General features: G+C 43.4%; 2 long non-coding RNA genes across 5 annotated transcripts in view; one reads left to right on the top strand and one right to left on the bottom strand.

Annotated features, from left to right (window-relative positions):
- The window catches only part of LOC120102848 (uncharacterized), a 28,391-nt gene extending 13,161 nt beyond the window's left edge, over positions 1-15,230 (bottom strand). Inside the window, exons 1-2 of one of the 3 annotated variants that reach the window (XR_015620181.1) lie at positions 14,587-15,216; positions 1,029-1,152 (exon numbers count right to left, since the gene is read on the bottom strand). This is a non-coding gene — a long non-coding RNA (uncharacterized LOC120102848). Of the gene's footprint in view, positions 1-1,028; positions 1,153-6,978; positions 7,187-14,586 lie in introns of those variants that run through there. The other 2 variants (XR_015620180.1, XR_015620182.1) reach the window with 2 other exon arrangements.
- Positions 15,231-15,248: 18 nt separating this feature from the next.
- The window catches only part of LOC103692326 (uncharacterized), a 59,848-nt gene continuing 58,661 nt past the window's right edge, over positions 15,249-16,435 (top strand). The window contains exons 1-2 of one of the 2 annotated variants that reach the window (XR_015620178.1): positions 15,249-15,413; positions 15,971-16,042. This is a non-coding gene — a long non-coding RNA (uncharacterized LOC103692326). The remainder of the gene's footprint in view (positions 15,414-15,970; positions 16,043-16,435) is intronic. The other variant, XR_015620179.1, reaches the window with a different exon arrangement.

Raw genomic sequence — 16,435 nt, 5'->3', positions numbered from 1 at the left:
CTTGTTAGTCTTAAGCTGAAGTTAGCATCCTCAGAGAACTAGGGCCATGGCTATGTGGTGGCCTGCTCTATTCTGCAGTGGGAAACATTTAAATATACACCCTTGCTCTCACCAGCACCCCAGAAGAACCCTCATTCACTCTGATTTGGGTTCTTGCTTGCTCGGGCAGGGCAGGTGAGAAGGCAGATGCTCCTGGAGGCTACCAGGGACAAGCAAGCTCAAGTTAGGACTGCCTAGGTTGTGGACCATCCGTTGAGATTCAGATTTTGCTTTCGTTTTGTTTCCTGAGATAAGGGAGAAAAATTCAGTTCATTCTGACACTCTTCTAGTTTCATTACCTGTCTAAATTTTCTAAATGTCTTGTAGATTAGGCTTTCCCACCCTAGACCATTCTGTGTCATGAATAATATCTCAGAGACTCCCGGACAAGGAAGGTCTTTATACTTACAACAAGCCAGTCTTCTAATCACCAGCAACTGGCTACACACATGCATTAGTGGAGTTCTCTATTTTATTTTGTACAAATTCCTGATGTTTAGGCACCTATTTTTCTGGTACCATTTTTCTGTGTCAGTGGAGAGTATGTCTAGTACCTCCTTATGGTGATCAAGCTGTCACTGAATCATGTTTTATAGGAAAATAGAGATTTTTTTAAAAAAAATATTTTTAGTTTTCTGTTGTGATAACACATTTCTTTTTTCCTTTTTTCCTTTCTTTGTTTTCTTCCTTCCTTCCTTCCTTCCTTCCTTCCTTCTTTCTTCCCTCCCCCTCCCTCCCTCCTCCCCTCCTTCCTTCTTTCCTTCCTTCTTCCTTCCTTCCTTTTTGCCTTCATGGACTTAAATACTTTTCAGCTTTGTTTTGTTCTTTTCAAACTTCTCCTTTAATGTATTTGCTGCTTGCTTGCCACGTGCCAGGGAGTATTCTAAGAACGTCATATGCCATTATACGTTGCATAAATGAGTAGATATGTGCTACTGACCTGACAGGTTTCCAAATATTCATCACTTTGTACGAGGATTCAGACATACCTCTCAAACAAACAGAAACCAGTTTTTCCAGTCATTGTTTTCTGTTTCCATGTCTTGTAAGGGTTCTCTGGAAATTGATTTTTGATTTGCACCAGTTGTTTTAATATTCCAGTATTTTCCGGTCCTGTCAGTATTAGTAGCTTCAGTGAATACTGTAATTTACCCCGACAATCACAGAGGCTCAATATGCTAATTAAAAGATGCTGATCAGAAGATGTTAAATTTCTTTCAGGATCTCAGTTAAATATAACACACAAATTCTGACAGAAAAGGAATGGTTGATAACAAATATAGAAGCAGGTGGCAGAAACTATTCAAGAGATCACAAGATGTCACTATAGAAGATTAAGCAAAATGATAGTCTCCTGAACAGACATGTTCAACCCATGGTGTCCAGGTAGAGATATGTGCATTCTTCATTTTGTCACTCAAGTAAGAGTTGCACCTGTTTCTGTGGCCCTGTCTGAAGCCGAGTCAGTGGGGAAGACATACTTTCCTAGATATACAGAAGACACAAGGTATAGTCAGCAATCACTTTACCCCTGCACTTTCTAGGTTCTGAGAAGACTTGCAGTTTTTGCCAACTTATAATGCATGGGCACTTTCATTTAGAATGTGGGTGAGGAAGGAAAGTATTTTAGGTAAGACATTTTTCCTTGTGGGTGTTAGGGATGGGATGAGATGAGGTTGGTGACCCAGTGTGATGGAAGGCTAAGAAAAGTGCTGAAGTAGGTCTGAAAAGGGGAACCGAATCCATCCGAGTAGCCTTAGACCCTGGGGCCATCTGGTATCTGACTTCTGAGTTGAGTGAGGGTGATGTTCTCTGTGGGCTGATGTTTCTACACTTATTATCTATGCAAACAAGAAAACAGGAATCAGGGCTGGGGGAGCTGAAGCCGTTTAAAAGAAACTTGTTCTACAAGGTGTTCAATGAGAGACTGAATCAGGCTGGGTGACAGCTTCGTCCACTCTGAAGAAAAGTGATTCTGGGTCTGCCTCAGACTATGATAATAAGAACACTGAAAATATTTAGAAAATTACCAAGGACAATGCCACTAAACCATAAGCTGAAATTCTGTAATTTGAGTATTTTTGTTCTTTACAACTTGACACAATTCAAGGTAATACGTTGTCTTGGTTACCTTTCTGTTGGTGGGAAGAGATACCATGATCAAATTAACTTATAGAAGAAAGAGCCAATGGGGGATTATAGTTTCAGGGTCTGAGTCCATGACCACCATCGTGGAGAGCACGGCAGCAGGAAACAGGCATGGCGATAGAGCAATAACTGAGAGCCTAGATCTTTATCCACAACCAAGAGGCAGGGAGCAAGCCTGGTGGGGAACAGTGTGGGCTTCTGAAACCCCATACCCACTCCTCAGCGACACAACTCCCCTGTAAAAAGGCCATAACTCCTATCTTCCCCAAGCGGCTTCATCCACTGAGAACCAAGCATTCAAGTGTATGAGCCTATGGGGGAATTTCTCATTCAAACCACCACAGTTTACTCCCCGGCACCTACAGACTTGTAGCCGTGTCATAACGCAAAATTCAGTCCAGTTTCTAAACTCTATGGTCTTTCAGTCTCAACAGTTTCAAAGTTCAGAAGTCTCTTATCACCCCCTATTAAACAAAAGGCATATTCTATGCTCCCACCATATAATGGTTATATATATATCCATTCCTAAGGGGAGGAATAGGACTATGGGAATGAAATACTTGGTCAAAGAAAAAACTAACACCCCACAAGGCAAACTCCAAATCCTTTAGTTCTATACCTGAAGTCAATGGACTTAGTTAGCTCTTCTCTCCCAGCTTTGCTGACTCCAGCATACTTCTTTCCCTTAGGCTGGTGGCCGTCTCTGTATGACTCTCTCCTTGGCAGGTATTCCATGGATTCAGGATCTGCCACATCTGCAGTCTCCAATAAAATCCAGGCTACACATTTGCAGCTTTATACAATGACCTCTCTGAGCCACCATGGAGGGGGTCCTCTGCCACATGTCAAGCCTCTGTGGCTTTACTTAACTTTAGGGAGAGACTTCACAACCCAGTTACTTCTGTATTCTTCATGAGTCTAAAACCAGACCCATGGGGCCAATACAACCAAGTTTCATTGGGTGTTTGGAATGGAACCTGCCCTCCTTAAATTATATTTGTATAAGCTTTGGTTTTTTGTTGCTCTTTAGAAACCAGTAATACCATAGGCCTTTTTCTTTCACAAGTTGCAGGATTATCTGGGTTGAGACTTACTCTGTGGACTCTATTTCCTTAATTTGATTTCTCTTTATCTCTTTCAGCACAAACTAGGGCTCCAGTATTAAGTATTCTGGTGTTCTTTTTCTGTCCCAACTCTACATTTTGATTATTTTTAGCCTTGCTTGGTTTTTCTCATTGTATACCTACAGAAGAGTGGCCTTATAGTCTCCCTTGTCAAAGAAATGAAGAGTTCAAAACTCTTCATTTTAGTCTCAGGCAGATTCTTAGGACAGGGGCACAAAGCAGCCATATTCATTGACAAAATACTACAAGAATCATCTCTAGCACAACTGCTAATATTATTTCCGTCTGAAACCATTCAGCTGGGCCTCTATAACTCACACGGCTCTCAGTACTACTGTCTTTCAAGCTCCTACTGGGATGACCCATGAAGCTCTGCTTGCAGCGAAACTGCTTTTCTAGTCCAAAGACTGAAAAATCACATTTCTCAAAAAAAAAAAAAATCAAGGTCTGTTACAGCAATAACCTACTGCCTGGTTCCAACTTCTGTCTTAATTACTTTTTTATCGTTATGAAGAGACACAATGACCAAGGTAACTGATGGAAGAAAGCTTATTTGGTCCTTAGAGTTTCAGAGGGTGAATGTGTGCGTGTCATGGCAGGAAGCATGGCGCTAGAGCAATAGCTGAGAGAGTTCATCCCTATAGGAACTAGGAGGGAGGGAGGGAAGAGAGAGAGAGAGTGAGAGAGAGAGAGAGTGAGAGAGAGAGAGAGAGAGAAAGAGAGAAAGAGAGAGAAAACTGTAAATGCAGCAACCTTTTGAAATCTCAATGACCACTCCCTAGTAACACACTTCCCTCCAAAAGCCATACCCTGAATCCTTCCCAAACAGTTCCATGAACTTGGGACCAAGCATTTAAATCTATGAGCCCACAGTGGCCATCCTCATTCAGATACCACATATACCACATACCATATACCATATACCATAATATCCCTTTTAAGCTCTTGCTAAAGAATTTGTGCAGGTGTAATTAAAAGAAAAATAACTATTTTGTCAAACATACCAATGGATAAAGCTGATTATATACTTTTGTCTCAGGTAACATATATTCTCTCATATATTAGTTACCTTTCTGTAGCTATGATTACATACCCTGAGAAAAGCAAATTAAAAAAGGCAGGTTTTATTTTGCCTTACGATGCTAGAGGGATAGAGTCACTCATGGTGGAGAACGCATGGCAACAAGCAGGCATGGCAGCAGGGGCAGAAAGCTAGCTGTCCATAATTCATCTCTGTGCAGGAAGCAGAGAGGTAGAAACAGAGGCCTGGCAAGGCTGTGAGCCTTCAAAGTCAGCCCCAAACTACATATGCACCAGCAAGGTTCCACATTTAAGGGTCCATAACCTCTCCAAACAGTGCCAATAACTGGTACCAAGTGTTCAAACGCATGAACCTATTACATGTGTGCCAGGGCTTAGGGATGGGTAGTGATGGAGGGGGGACAGGGAATTTCTCATTCAAATCTCACCATGTCTTCTGCTCTCTAAATCCCTTTTCTGACTGCATTTGACCAAATGCCATTTGTAATGTTAGGAGTGATACCTGATATGTGCCTCCTATGTGCTGGACATTCTCTACGCTATTGACTGTATACACACAATGTGGACCACAGAAAGATTTATTATCTCCTGTACAGTGCTGTTGAGACCATTTCAAGATTCATTTGAGGACTAGAATGAAGATCCAAGCCAAGGCCCAACAAATGTAACAGCCCCTCTGGGGCCATCTCTTCAGAGGCAGACTTCTGTGAAATGTTTGCACTGCATCTCCTTTTGGTCATGGTAAGTGATGGGATTTTAGATAAAGAACTAAAAGAGCAATGACAGCTCTTACAGGGGAAATGCTATTATTAAAAATGATCATTTTTTTCCAAGTGTAGCAATTTAAGCAGACACTCCTCCTGTCCTGTAGGGTTTAAGATGGTGTTCGGGAACTAGAAATGCTGAGAATTTCATCTGATTTGGACTTTGGAACTGGTGTGTATTCAGTACAGCTCCTTTGCCCAATCAGATCATACCGACAAGCCTAAAGACAGTTGGCCTGCTGTCAGTCGAATTTGCTCAGAGTGCATGGTCTGGGGGATTGAATATTACCCAACTCAGTGGCTCAGCATTTCATGTCTCCAACTTCTTAGCGTCACCAGCTTTTGGCTGCTAGCCGCATTCTCCTGTGTTGAGTCAGAGGGGTCAGGGAAGTCATTTGCTATGCCTCATTCCAAATTCCTGCTGTGGTTACTAAGCAGAGGCATAAAAACAGAAAGGCTGTGAAGGAGGGCTAGCCTCAATGCTGGCACAATGGCGGATAAAACATGTGGGACAATGCCAAGAACAGTTGGCTATAGGACTTGTTCTTAGAGACCTGGGATAAGTGTTCTTATCCTGTTCTCCTGTTCATCTCTGTGCCAAGGTGCCCTGGGGTGAGCATCCTCTAAGCACAGTTGAACAAGCACACCAATGTCCGTGACCCTGTGCCTGCACCATTTTCCCAGGATAACAGTCTTCACGAAGTCAAATCAGTTCCTTTAGCTCTTTTGCTTCATAAATGATTTATTAGACCTTGAAATAGGACTCTCTCTCTCTCTCTCTCTCTCTCTCTCTCTCTCTCTCTCTCTCTCTCTCTTTCTCTGGTGTTTTGTGTGTGTGTGTGTGTGTGTGTGTGTGTAGAAGCGGTATGTGTTGGGCTAATGGAACAAGGACGGAAGATGTTTTGGGCTGTAGTATGTACACATCACACAAGGTGGCAGAATATGCACGAAGCGATCCTGCCGATGGAGGCTAATACTGCATGGTTTGCAGCAGAACCAGGCTCTCCCTCCCACCTCCGCGGCTGCAGCTGCAGCTGCTCCTTCTCTGTGTGTGCTCATGCGTTTGTGCTGGAACCGAATACGCCATCTATTTAATAACCACCAGCACCCCGATCCTTTGCTTTCCATTCTGAAGCATCGTAAATGATTAGCCCTCGCTGGTTTCTTGAAAATGTGAACCGAGTCTTGATTCCAGTTTATATGCGTTCTCTTTGAAAACACAAGCTTATTCCATACCGGCTTTCCCGTTCGACTCAAGGACACCATAAAAGCAGAGTATCAGACTGTTTGGTAGCAAATAATAATCAAATTTTAACTTTTTGTCTTCTCCATATAGGGTGTTGTGTATTTAAATATTTATCAAATATTTGTCAAGCTTATTAACTAACTCTGTTTATTTTCCTACATGAGGAGAATTAAAGGTCTATGGATTTATTTTAAAATTAAATCGAATGGTTAATACTTAATTCTAATCATTATTAATTCAATTTTTAACGTAGACATTTTATAGCTGAATTTAATATTTTACCAGACTCGAGCTTGTGAACAAGGCTATTAGCAATGGACTGCGTAGGGCTGTCACACCATGTATCAGAAACAGCACAGAATAAATTTATTTGTACTATTAGCCTACTCAGTACAAAGAAAGGAGACATCTCTCAAAGTCACAGGAAAAGCATTTGATCTCTGGACTGAAAAATGAAAGCTATCCATGTGCCTCATTTCTCATCTAAAATTCACGTCTTAGCTTCAGAAGTCTGAACAGATACAATTTATTTTCCCAGGCACTATATAGAAAATATTAGGATCAACTATGGGAGAGCAAAACGTTTATCCTCCTTAAAGTAGGTCAGGCGGTTTACCGTGCTGGTCTGTCAGGTAGATGGCTGCTTGTGGCTTGTCACTGGGGGCCTCTTCCTTCCTTTTCTCCCTCTGAGGATCACTGTTTTCCAGGGGTTTTCTGTACTCCCGACAAGTGTCGTGTCTCTCCCTCCGGTGACTTAAATTATAACGCCTATTTCCAGGTCCTTCTCAGTCACCACCTCTCATTCTTCTCCACCCACCAACACTGCAGTAGCTAACGCCCACTGGCTTAGGAAAATCAGTTTTTGACAATTTTTCCTAAGGCCCCGGGCAATGACAAGAGGTGGGTAGTTGGTCATGGGGTGAGTATTTACACCGCATAAGTCAGCAGACACCAGGAAATAGTCAGGCCTCTGTCCAGCCTCCCTTCAAGCCAGAACATCTGCACAACTCAGAGCAATAACAGGGATTCAAAATGAAAAACATACTCCCCAGTTGATTCTGCTATCCCAAACTTGCTATTTTGTAGTTAACAGCACATTATATGGACTTATTTAAAATATTCTATTTAATACGTATACATACATATAATGTGTTTGGAGTCAATCCTTCCCTTTCAACTCCTCTCCAATTCACCACATTTCCCCATTCACCTTTATGCCTGCTATCTCTGTGTGTTGTAAATGTGATGTTCACTGAGTAGGTTAGTGACACCATATGTAGGACACGACAGATCAACTCCCAGTGTTGGTATAGCACCCGTAAACACAGGGTCGAGGCAGCTGAAATCCCAGAAGAGATGAAGCGGTGGGTGGGGCTTATGAAGTTCTACCCCTGTCTAATAGTTGACACACCATGTTCCTCGTGTATATGGTAACAAACATACACGATTTCTGGCATGCCTCTCAAGAAGGTCAATGTATAACCATTTCATGCCGGAACTTTAGAAATAATTTCGAACGTATGATTTAAGGCCGGGTAGTAAAGAAAGCAGCTGTTCTACAAGCATGTGAGTAATTGGAGCTTTAAGCCGAGTAAACCTTGCAGGAGGCTGAAGGCATTATCCATTACAGTGGAAGAAGATAAAAGAGCAGAGGAGGAAATGCAGACAATGCCCAACCGGGTTGTCCCTAAGGATGTAATTTCTAGAGTGGCATATGAGAAATGCTCAACCATGGATATGTGCTCCGTGCATGGGAGTCTATTAAGATTCCTGTATCGTCGGGTCCCTCCCACCTTCCTTCCTTCTGCCTGCCTCATAGTGCTTACAACAGCTTCAATAACTGACATCATTCATTCAAATGCTTTAGGAAAACTCCGACTGCAGGTAGGCAAAGGGAGAAGTTATTACAGTGCAGTAATGTGAATATTCATGGCTTTACTACTTTGGGCCTTGATTAGCATACAAACAAAGCTAGGCTCCAGTGAGCAAATGAAACATCATTACATCAGTCAGGGTTGACAACCCACATCCTATGCCTCCTTCTCATCCAGGATAAGTCATGGAGAAAACATTTGAGAATAATCCCTGTTATTTGGTTTTCGTGGCTGTAACAAAATACTGAACATAATCAACTTTGAAAGGGGGGAATTGGATTCATAAGCTCATGGGTTCCCATCCAGGATGACTTCACTCTGCTGCTCTGGGCGTGTGCCGGGGTATCATGCTGTCCTGTAAGCCCAGGATCACCTTGCAGTGGTCAGGAAGTGATGGACATCCTAACATCCCCTCCACGGGCGCACACAGACTTCCTATAAAGTTCTACGTCTTAAAGGCTCTGATCCTCTCTATCACTCAGTCTGGGCACCAAACCTATAGTGTTGGCCTTTAGGGGTCATTCCATATCCAAGTTCTATCAGAGTCTCACCGGAGATGAGACTTGGCCAATCATTGGCTTTGCCAAGTCCGTGTGGGGGATAAGTCAGTCCAGTTCAGAAGAACTGAGTTACTCTTTTCACCTTTAACCCTGAACACCTGTACCATGGTTGTTTGGACTTGGGACACTTTCATGAGGACAACAGGACTTTGGGAACTATCCAAAAATACAGCATTGGCTCTGAACAAAACAAAACAAAACAAAACAAAACAAAACAAAATGTAACATGTAGTCTGCGTTGGAAGAGTGTGATGTACAGTGAACGTGGCAGCTCTTGAAGCAAACTGGCATTGTGTCTGTCTGTACTTTAGCATCTGATTGTGACAAGAGACCTGATTTTCAGCTTTGCCTGTGCTGTTGCTTGTTGAATGTTAGTGCTTCCAAGAAAATGGAGCCAGCGATGTCACCTCGTAGGCTACAGGGAGGATCAAATGCTATTACCACGGGACAGCTCCCGGAAGGAACCATGCTTGCATGGCTTGCAGTGGGTTCCCAGTCAGCACTGGCTGAGTTTGAAGAGGTAGCTGTACCGTTGGCAGGAATCATGATGTTCTGTGTTGGTGGTCAGGGTTGTTGTCATAGTCTAGCAGGCCAAAGAGCACACACTGCAAGGGAAGCTCTAGAGATTTTTTTCTTGTCTTTGGAGATGGTAGTGAGCAGTGAAGCTAGTGGCCCAGAATGAGGTTCAGAGAGAACAAGTCTGGAGTATGACCTCGGGGCCTATGAAACACAGGGATATTCATCTCCTGGAGATTAAAGCCCCATTGATCTCCAGCTATCACTGTTCTGGTTTTTTCTCCTCTGCCTATCAGGTCCGCATTGCCAAAATGTCACCATCCGTAGCTAAGCCATGCTTGGCTATGACAGAGCTCAGGCAGCCATAAATCCCACGCCCTGTGTCCATCTCACAGGGTGAGATTCACAACGGATTCTCCGTTCGCACTTGGCCCTGTAACTTTCCATTACAGTGTCTTCCTGCCTAAGTTATGCTGTGCCCCTCCTTCAAATACAGTCTTTCCGATTAGCTATAACATTAGAAATCAGGTTCCCACCCTTCAGGGCAATGTGGAAAATATGTGTAAACGGTTGAGGATGAATCCTTGAGGGCGGTCTTCAGGTGAGTCAAGGGTCTCAGCTTTAGAGCCTGGGGTTATTAGATATTTTGGTTGTTCAGAAACCTTGTTATGTTTTTTTTTTCTCTGTAGCTTAAAAGTGTGTTTTGGAAAGGTGATACTACACACTGCTGAGCTCTAGATGGAATACTATTGTGCTGTCCTTAATCCCCTCCAGAGAATAAACGGTGATATTAGCCATTCACTGGGCTCCTGCCATTAAGTCCATAAGCTGCCTTTTTTTTTTTTTTTGAAGGGCTCCTGATGTTGAAAAGAGGCATTCATAGGAGAGCATGGTGGATGGAGACACTCACTTATCTAGCCACCTTGCCAATTGCTGGTGGATGAATAGACAAGTCTAGTCCTTGCAAAGAAAGGTTGGCTTGAAGGTTAACAAATATATTTTTGAGGTGAGAGACATGAATAAGCAGAAACAGTCCGAGGTTCAAAGGGAGAAGAAAGAGGAAAAGAGAAATTCAGGATCATTTCAAACAGGGGAGGAGAAAGAAATCAGACAAAGGAGAGCTTAGGGGAGGAAGGGAAGGAATTAATGAATGCTGGCATTCTGACCCTCTGCTGCAGCAGGCTCAGTAGGTCCAGGCAAGCATCCCCTGACTAAGACTGATCGCTGCGCAAAGACACAGAAAATAAGGGCCAGCTCCAGCAAAGCCCATGGAGAGAAGTGCACTATGATTAAGATGCAGTTGCTGCTAAGCCCAGATCTGGGGAAAAGAAGAAAAAGCTAACAGGGGCATCGCAAGCCCTGGTTACTGAGGAAAAAAACCGTTATGGAGTCAGAAGGTGGGACAGTTGCTTCAAACAAGCTGTGCGGCTTAGCATGCGGGGGCAGAGGGAAGCAGAGGCAGTGACAGACAGAAAATGAGGACCTGCAGTGTCACCCGGTAAGGTCCGCAAAGCCAGATACCTGGGGTTTTAGGCTGACTCTAGACATTCCCACGATATCCAAAGGAGCACAGAAGACAGCTCCAGCAGGGACGGAGGGTCTGCAGGGTGAGAATGCAGGTAACGGGCACGGTCAGTGTTACAAAGCAATATTCTCCCAAGTATTGTCCCAAGACTTGGGACTAAAACCGCCTCCAGTCTGAGCGACCATCCTTCCTAATTTCCTGGATTGCTTACTAGCTTCCTGATTGGATTTCTTGCTCTACCCATAACCGCTAAAGTCTATTTTTAATAAAGCAAGTCAGAACGACCCACTTAAAACTGCATGCCGTTTCTGTTTTCTTCCGTGTAAAACCTTGTGAAGACTTTCTCTAGTATACAGCGAAGTTGACACAGGGATTTGCAAAGCCTTCCGTGACTTGTGCCCTTCTGACTCTGCTCTCACTGTGATTCTGCCTCCCATGGAATCATGGAGGCCTGAAATGAATCTCTCGTTCACTTTACTCCACTCAAAGGCTTCTGTGGCTACTGGTTACATGTGTAACCGGCGTAATTTCTCCTCTGCATTTCTTCACTGGCTGTTCCTATGGCCTGGAATGTTCTTCCCCCATGCTGGCTTCCTCTGCCATTTTATGATCAGTGGGCACAGGAGATTTATCTGAAGTCTTGATTTGTTTCCTTGCTTTTTATTCTACAGGCATCCTACTGTGTGCACTATAACACAAGAAGCTTGTCATGGGGCAGTGTCTGCAGAGGAAGATGGCAACTTTGGCCCTATTTGCTGCTAGCCAAGTGATGTCCATGGCTTGCTTGCTTGCTTGCAAACAGCCAGGCCCACTCTTGCATTTCCAGGGGCTCTTTAGCCTGATTTGTCCTAACTGTTGATGGCTTTCTGGTCTGAATGACAGATTGGGGAGCATTTTATCATTGTCAATCTGACATAAAACCCAGGAACTATAGTTATACATGAACCACAGCAATTTTAGCTCAAAGAGGAAGAAACACAAGCTCCATTCCTCCAAACGTATTCTTGATTGGCGTCTCCTTTAATTATGGCGCAGAGGACTGTGGACATTTTATCCCCTTTCTTAGGCTTTCCTTCATTGCAAAGATCAATTTGATGCACTTTTTTTTGTATCCCTCCTAGAAACTTCTATCCATCCCTTCCTCTCTACAATTTCCAGTTCTTTCATGGGTGGAACATTGAGCAAGCCTGAAGGCTGGAAAACAGACATCTCGTTACTCCGTGCTTCAGTGACTGTTAAATTGATAGTTTCAGAGTGGATATCAAACCATCCACTCTATCAGTGTTTTTTCTTTTCTTTTCCTTTTTTTTTTAGGAGGGGGAAAAAGATTACAGTCTGTCTAAATAGATGTGACACCTCTGTGACATCTGTGTCTTGATCGCTTTTTCTCCCAACATATCCATTCCTTTTGACTATCTCCGTTTCCCAGTGGCGATCTAAGCCAGATGGGGCTCGCCAGTTCACAGAAACGGTTCCTCGTTTTGCTTGTTTTCTCTTCATTTCATGGCCTGCTGGATTTATTCCTACAGCTCATATACCCAACCAACACGGGTTAGGATTTTGGGACAGAGGCTCCTCTATAGAATTTCTCTTTGTGGCACCTGCATTCACCCGCTTCGCCCAGCTCCCAGGCACAGGTCTTGATGCAGCTGCTTCCAGCCGCTTTGTATTTTTTTTGTTCATTCGTTCTGCATGTAAAATCAAATCCATTCTGTCTTGAAAGGCCCTCAGCTGCCACTGGCCAGGGAAGGCGGATCATATCACAGGGCAGCAGAGTTGCAGTGCACGATTCTTTGAACTTGTAAAAATTCTTTTCAAAAGTCCACATCTTTAAAGGAAGAAACAGAAGCCTCTGGTTCCTTTAGACAATATGGGAACAGAAATGACCTGCATTTCAAGATCAGGGCTAATGCCCTGATGCCAGCATCTGGGCATGTCTTTCTAGAATGTCAAGCTTTCTGAACTTTCAAACATCTTTCTGGTTAATTAATTTTTGTGAGTCTTGAAAAAAATGTGTGGAAAAAGGAACACCAGACATTGTGAGTCTTTCAGTATGTCATCAAAAATCGTGAAGGCATGCTGTTTGTTGTGCCGCAAAGGCTCCTCCTAACAAAGTAAGCATCACGCTGCCACCATCTACCACCCTGCCAGTGTCAACAACGCCCCAGGAAAACGAAAGCCAAGGAGCTGTTCACTGGGCTCCACTTCAGTAGAGTGGTCCTTGCTGAGATGCACAGGCTGTTGCCAATAGCAATGACTTCCTGACACCTAGTCCAGCCATGGCTACCTTGATCACGTGATCGTGTCCCGACTGCATGAGACTGAAGAACCAGGGACTAGAACATGCTGATACAGCAAAGACTGGCAGTGTGGCAGATAGAAAACTTTTCTAAGTGTAAAATGAGATAAGAATCCAGACAATGGAGCTTCTTGAGAAGCACATTCTGTGTGTGCCGACTTGGTTCTGGAAGTCGTATGGGGCTGATTCATTTTTCTCCTGTCCTTTCTTATTACTGCACTGGGTGTTCCTGAACCTTACTTGCCCAGCACCCTGCCTCTCTGCCATCCATCTTCTCTGTCCCTCAACTTCTCCCAGTTACGTACTAGGAGAAAACATCTGATGAAACACAAGCACTGTGGCTGCATTTCTTAACCACACAGGTAGGATTCTGATTGGGGACCTATATCCCAATATTCTATAGAATGATTTAAAATTGTAGAAAAGATCTTTTAACTTTCACCTGATTCTCAAAGTAATCCTAGGATCCTGAATGGTTAAGAACATTGCAAAAAAAAATCTTTCATTCAAAAGGTTTGTTAACTTAAGGTCACACATTATTAAGTGGTTTTGTTTCAGGACTGTCAAGGAAGATCATGTGAGATCCAAGGGGGAGGGGAAGAAACCGCAGAATTTCTTCTGTTAGTCACACCTTATTCTGTTGACCCACCATGCTTTAGCATTCGTGGCCTGCTCCAGTAAGGATACTTATATACATTTATTTTGTACTTTTCAATCTGAGTACTGGAGATCCCACAGGCTTCATCTGTGTGCTGAGCAAATGCTCTACCACTGCTGGATGCATTCTCAGCCCTACCAATAGCATGTGTACATGCCATGAAAAACTGTACTGGTTCTTACATGCCCAATTCCTTTTGTGAAGTCAATGGAAAAAACATTTGCTCCTGAGTTGGTGCTGCAGTTTTGAGAAAGGTATGGAACTTTTAGAAAGTTCTTGTGGAACAAGAAACAAACTTGTGGAAGTTTGGGTAAGAAGGGAAACCATGGTCTCATATTTAAATGTTTCATCCCCCGTTGGTAGAACTCCTTGGGGATAATTATGTGTGGCCTTTGTAGAAGAGGTTGGCACTGGGAATGGGCTGTAAGATTTCAAAGCCCATACCATGAATTGTGTCTCTATCCCTCTCTCTGCTTTGTAGTTATTGTCTTAACATGTACGTCCTTAGCTACTACTCCAGCACCTTACCTGCCTGCCTGCCTGCCTGCCTGCTGCCGTACTCCCCATCATGATGGTCAAGGACTTACCCTCTGAAACTGTAAGCTCAATGAACTCTTCTTCTATAAATTGTCTTGGTCATGGCATCTTTTCACAGCCATAGAAAAGTAAGTAAGACAGGACAGGCACAGTAAAGGCTGTTGGAGGAGGGCTTAACCTGGAGGGTTCAATTCCACTTTGTTTATGGCCTAAGCTCTCTCTGGTTTTTTGTTTCAAGGAGCTATAATGACTTACCAGGTCCCAGTGTCATGGATGGAGCTATAGTCACCATTCTTTCCCTGTGCCGTATCTTCTGAACAGTGAGCCAAAATAAAATCTTCTGCCTACAAATTTCTTCTATCGGATGCCTTTTCAAGGTGATCTGAAGCTATTAAGACAATCTGTCGGTGGTGGGACGCTGTTCCAGGATACCGGTGTTCTGAAAATTTCAGGTTATTTAAAAAGTAGAATTTCGGGAAGAAGCAGGAATAAAACCCATTCCACTAACTTCTTAATTTGAGGGAAAGATATTTTGCCTGAATTACAAGAATGCTGAGAAATCAGCATGTAGTGTTGGAACAGCTAAAAATTAGTCATAAAAATTGTGGATCTTAAAGTGAATAAGGCCAAAAATATTTTCTTTCTACTGAGACCAGACTTGGAAAATCTTTGCCTTCAGGGAATTGGTGATGTGTAGGTCCAAATTAAGGTTCAGAAGCCCCACACCTGAAAACTGCCACACAGATGCAGCTGTGGAGGTCTGTGTGAGGACAACAGCTTCCCGCGTGGCACTGGTAGGATGAGGCTTTGTTGGAAGAACATTTAGATAAAATGTTGGCCTCAGCCGGAATCCGTGGCAGTGGAGTTCTGCTGCTCTATCTGTGTAGCCGGAAGGAGTCACTCCTCGAAGCGGAAGTACTTAGGTCTGACGAAAGAGCTGCCTGCCAGTACCCAATTCCTTACATGTGGGAGGGTAGCTTGTTAAGGAACTCGTCCTCTGGCAAATTAATCTGAAGTAAAAATGAAGTTGGAGAGGATTGAATTTTGAGCCAACGATTTGAAGTAATTTTTTTCCCACTGAGGTAATTAGCATACTTCTTTCAGGAAAAGCCAAGTATCGAGAGCAGTGTTCCGCAGCTATCAGCGTGTGTCTGGTGACACGAATGTTCTCCAAGTAATGACTGCTTGTCAGGCAGACAGTCTTTCCTACCTCACTCTCTTACTTACTCTCAGTTTATAGACAGGTCTCATAAAAGCTTTTTTTTCTGTGTGATTTATTTTACTTTAAAAAAAAATGCTTGTATCCTCATAACTGACCAAAAATAGGAGGTGGGAATTCAGGGGAGATAGTGAATTGTGTCATGTTTTATAGACATCCCAGACAAGCCTTGAACAACAGCCCATTTAAATAACCACTCTACAGATCCATCAAACCGAGCTGAGATATTCTTCCGCCGCCCTCCCTACAACCATGTTCTTGGATGCCATCCTGGAAGTGAAAGGTCTATAGTCAGCATCTCCCTGAGACCTTTTCTGAAAACAGACTTTTCTGAAAAGGGAGCTGGGAAGAGCAGGCTGTGACAAAGGAGTGGAATTTTATTTCTGCTGTTACACAAAAGCATATGGTTTCCGCCCACAGGAAAATCTGCTTCTCCACCACACTGATACATGCATGAAGGAGAAAGACGTCGCTGTGGACTGCATCTCTAGAGTGAGCACCCCTGATTAAGCCTTCCTGCTGGTCCTTCAGCACTCTTCAGCCGAGCTGAAAGAAATTGTCCAAAGCTGTAGCTGTTTTGCACGGAGAGTTTAACAGTTTGTCACATAGCTAGTGTTTGGGTCACTGTCCCAACACCATTCTTCTTTTACTTCCACCTTTAAACTACTGCAATGTTTCCAGGACATCCTGAGAACTTGGAGATTAATCAGACATTCTCTTGTGCCTGTTCCTGGTGGCAAACCATCTGCTTAGCTGACAATGGATGCAGAGATTCTTAGCTTGCAATGAGGTTTCCTGTGCAGTGGGGATGCTGGGAGCAATGGCTACTTTTCTATACTTCTTCCTGCATTTTACTGATGGAGAAGAGGGAGGGTGTATCACCCG

This window comes from Rattus norvegicus, chromosome 5, assembly GCF_021556685.1.
Source record: "Rattus norvegicus strain SHRSP/BbbUtx chromosome 5, alternate assembly SHRSP_T2T, whole genome shotgun sequence".
NCBI lineage: Eukaryota > Metazoa > Chordata > Mammalia > Rodentia > Muridae > Rattus > Rattus norvegicus.
The sequence above is the reverse complement of the archived record's forward strand: the minus strand, read 5'-3'. Positions and strand labels throughout refer to the sequence as shown.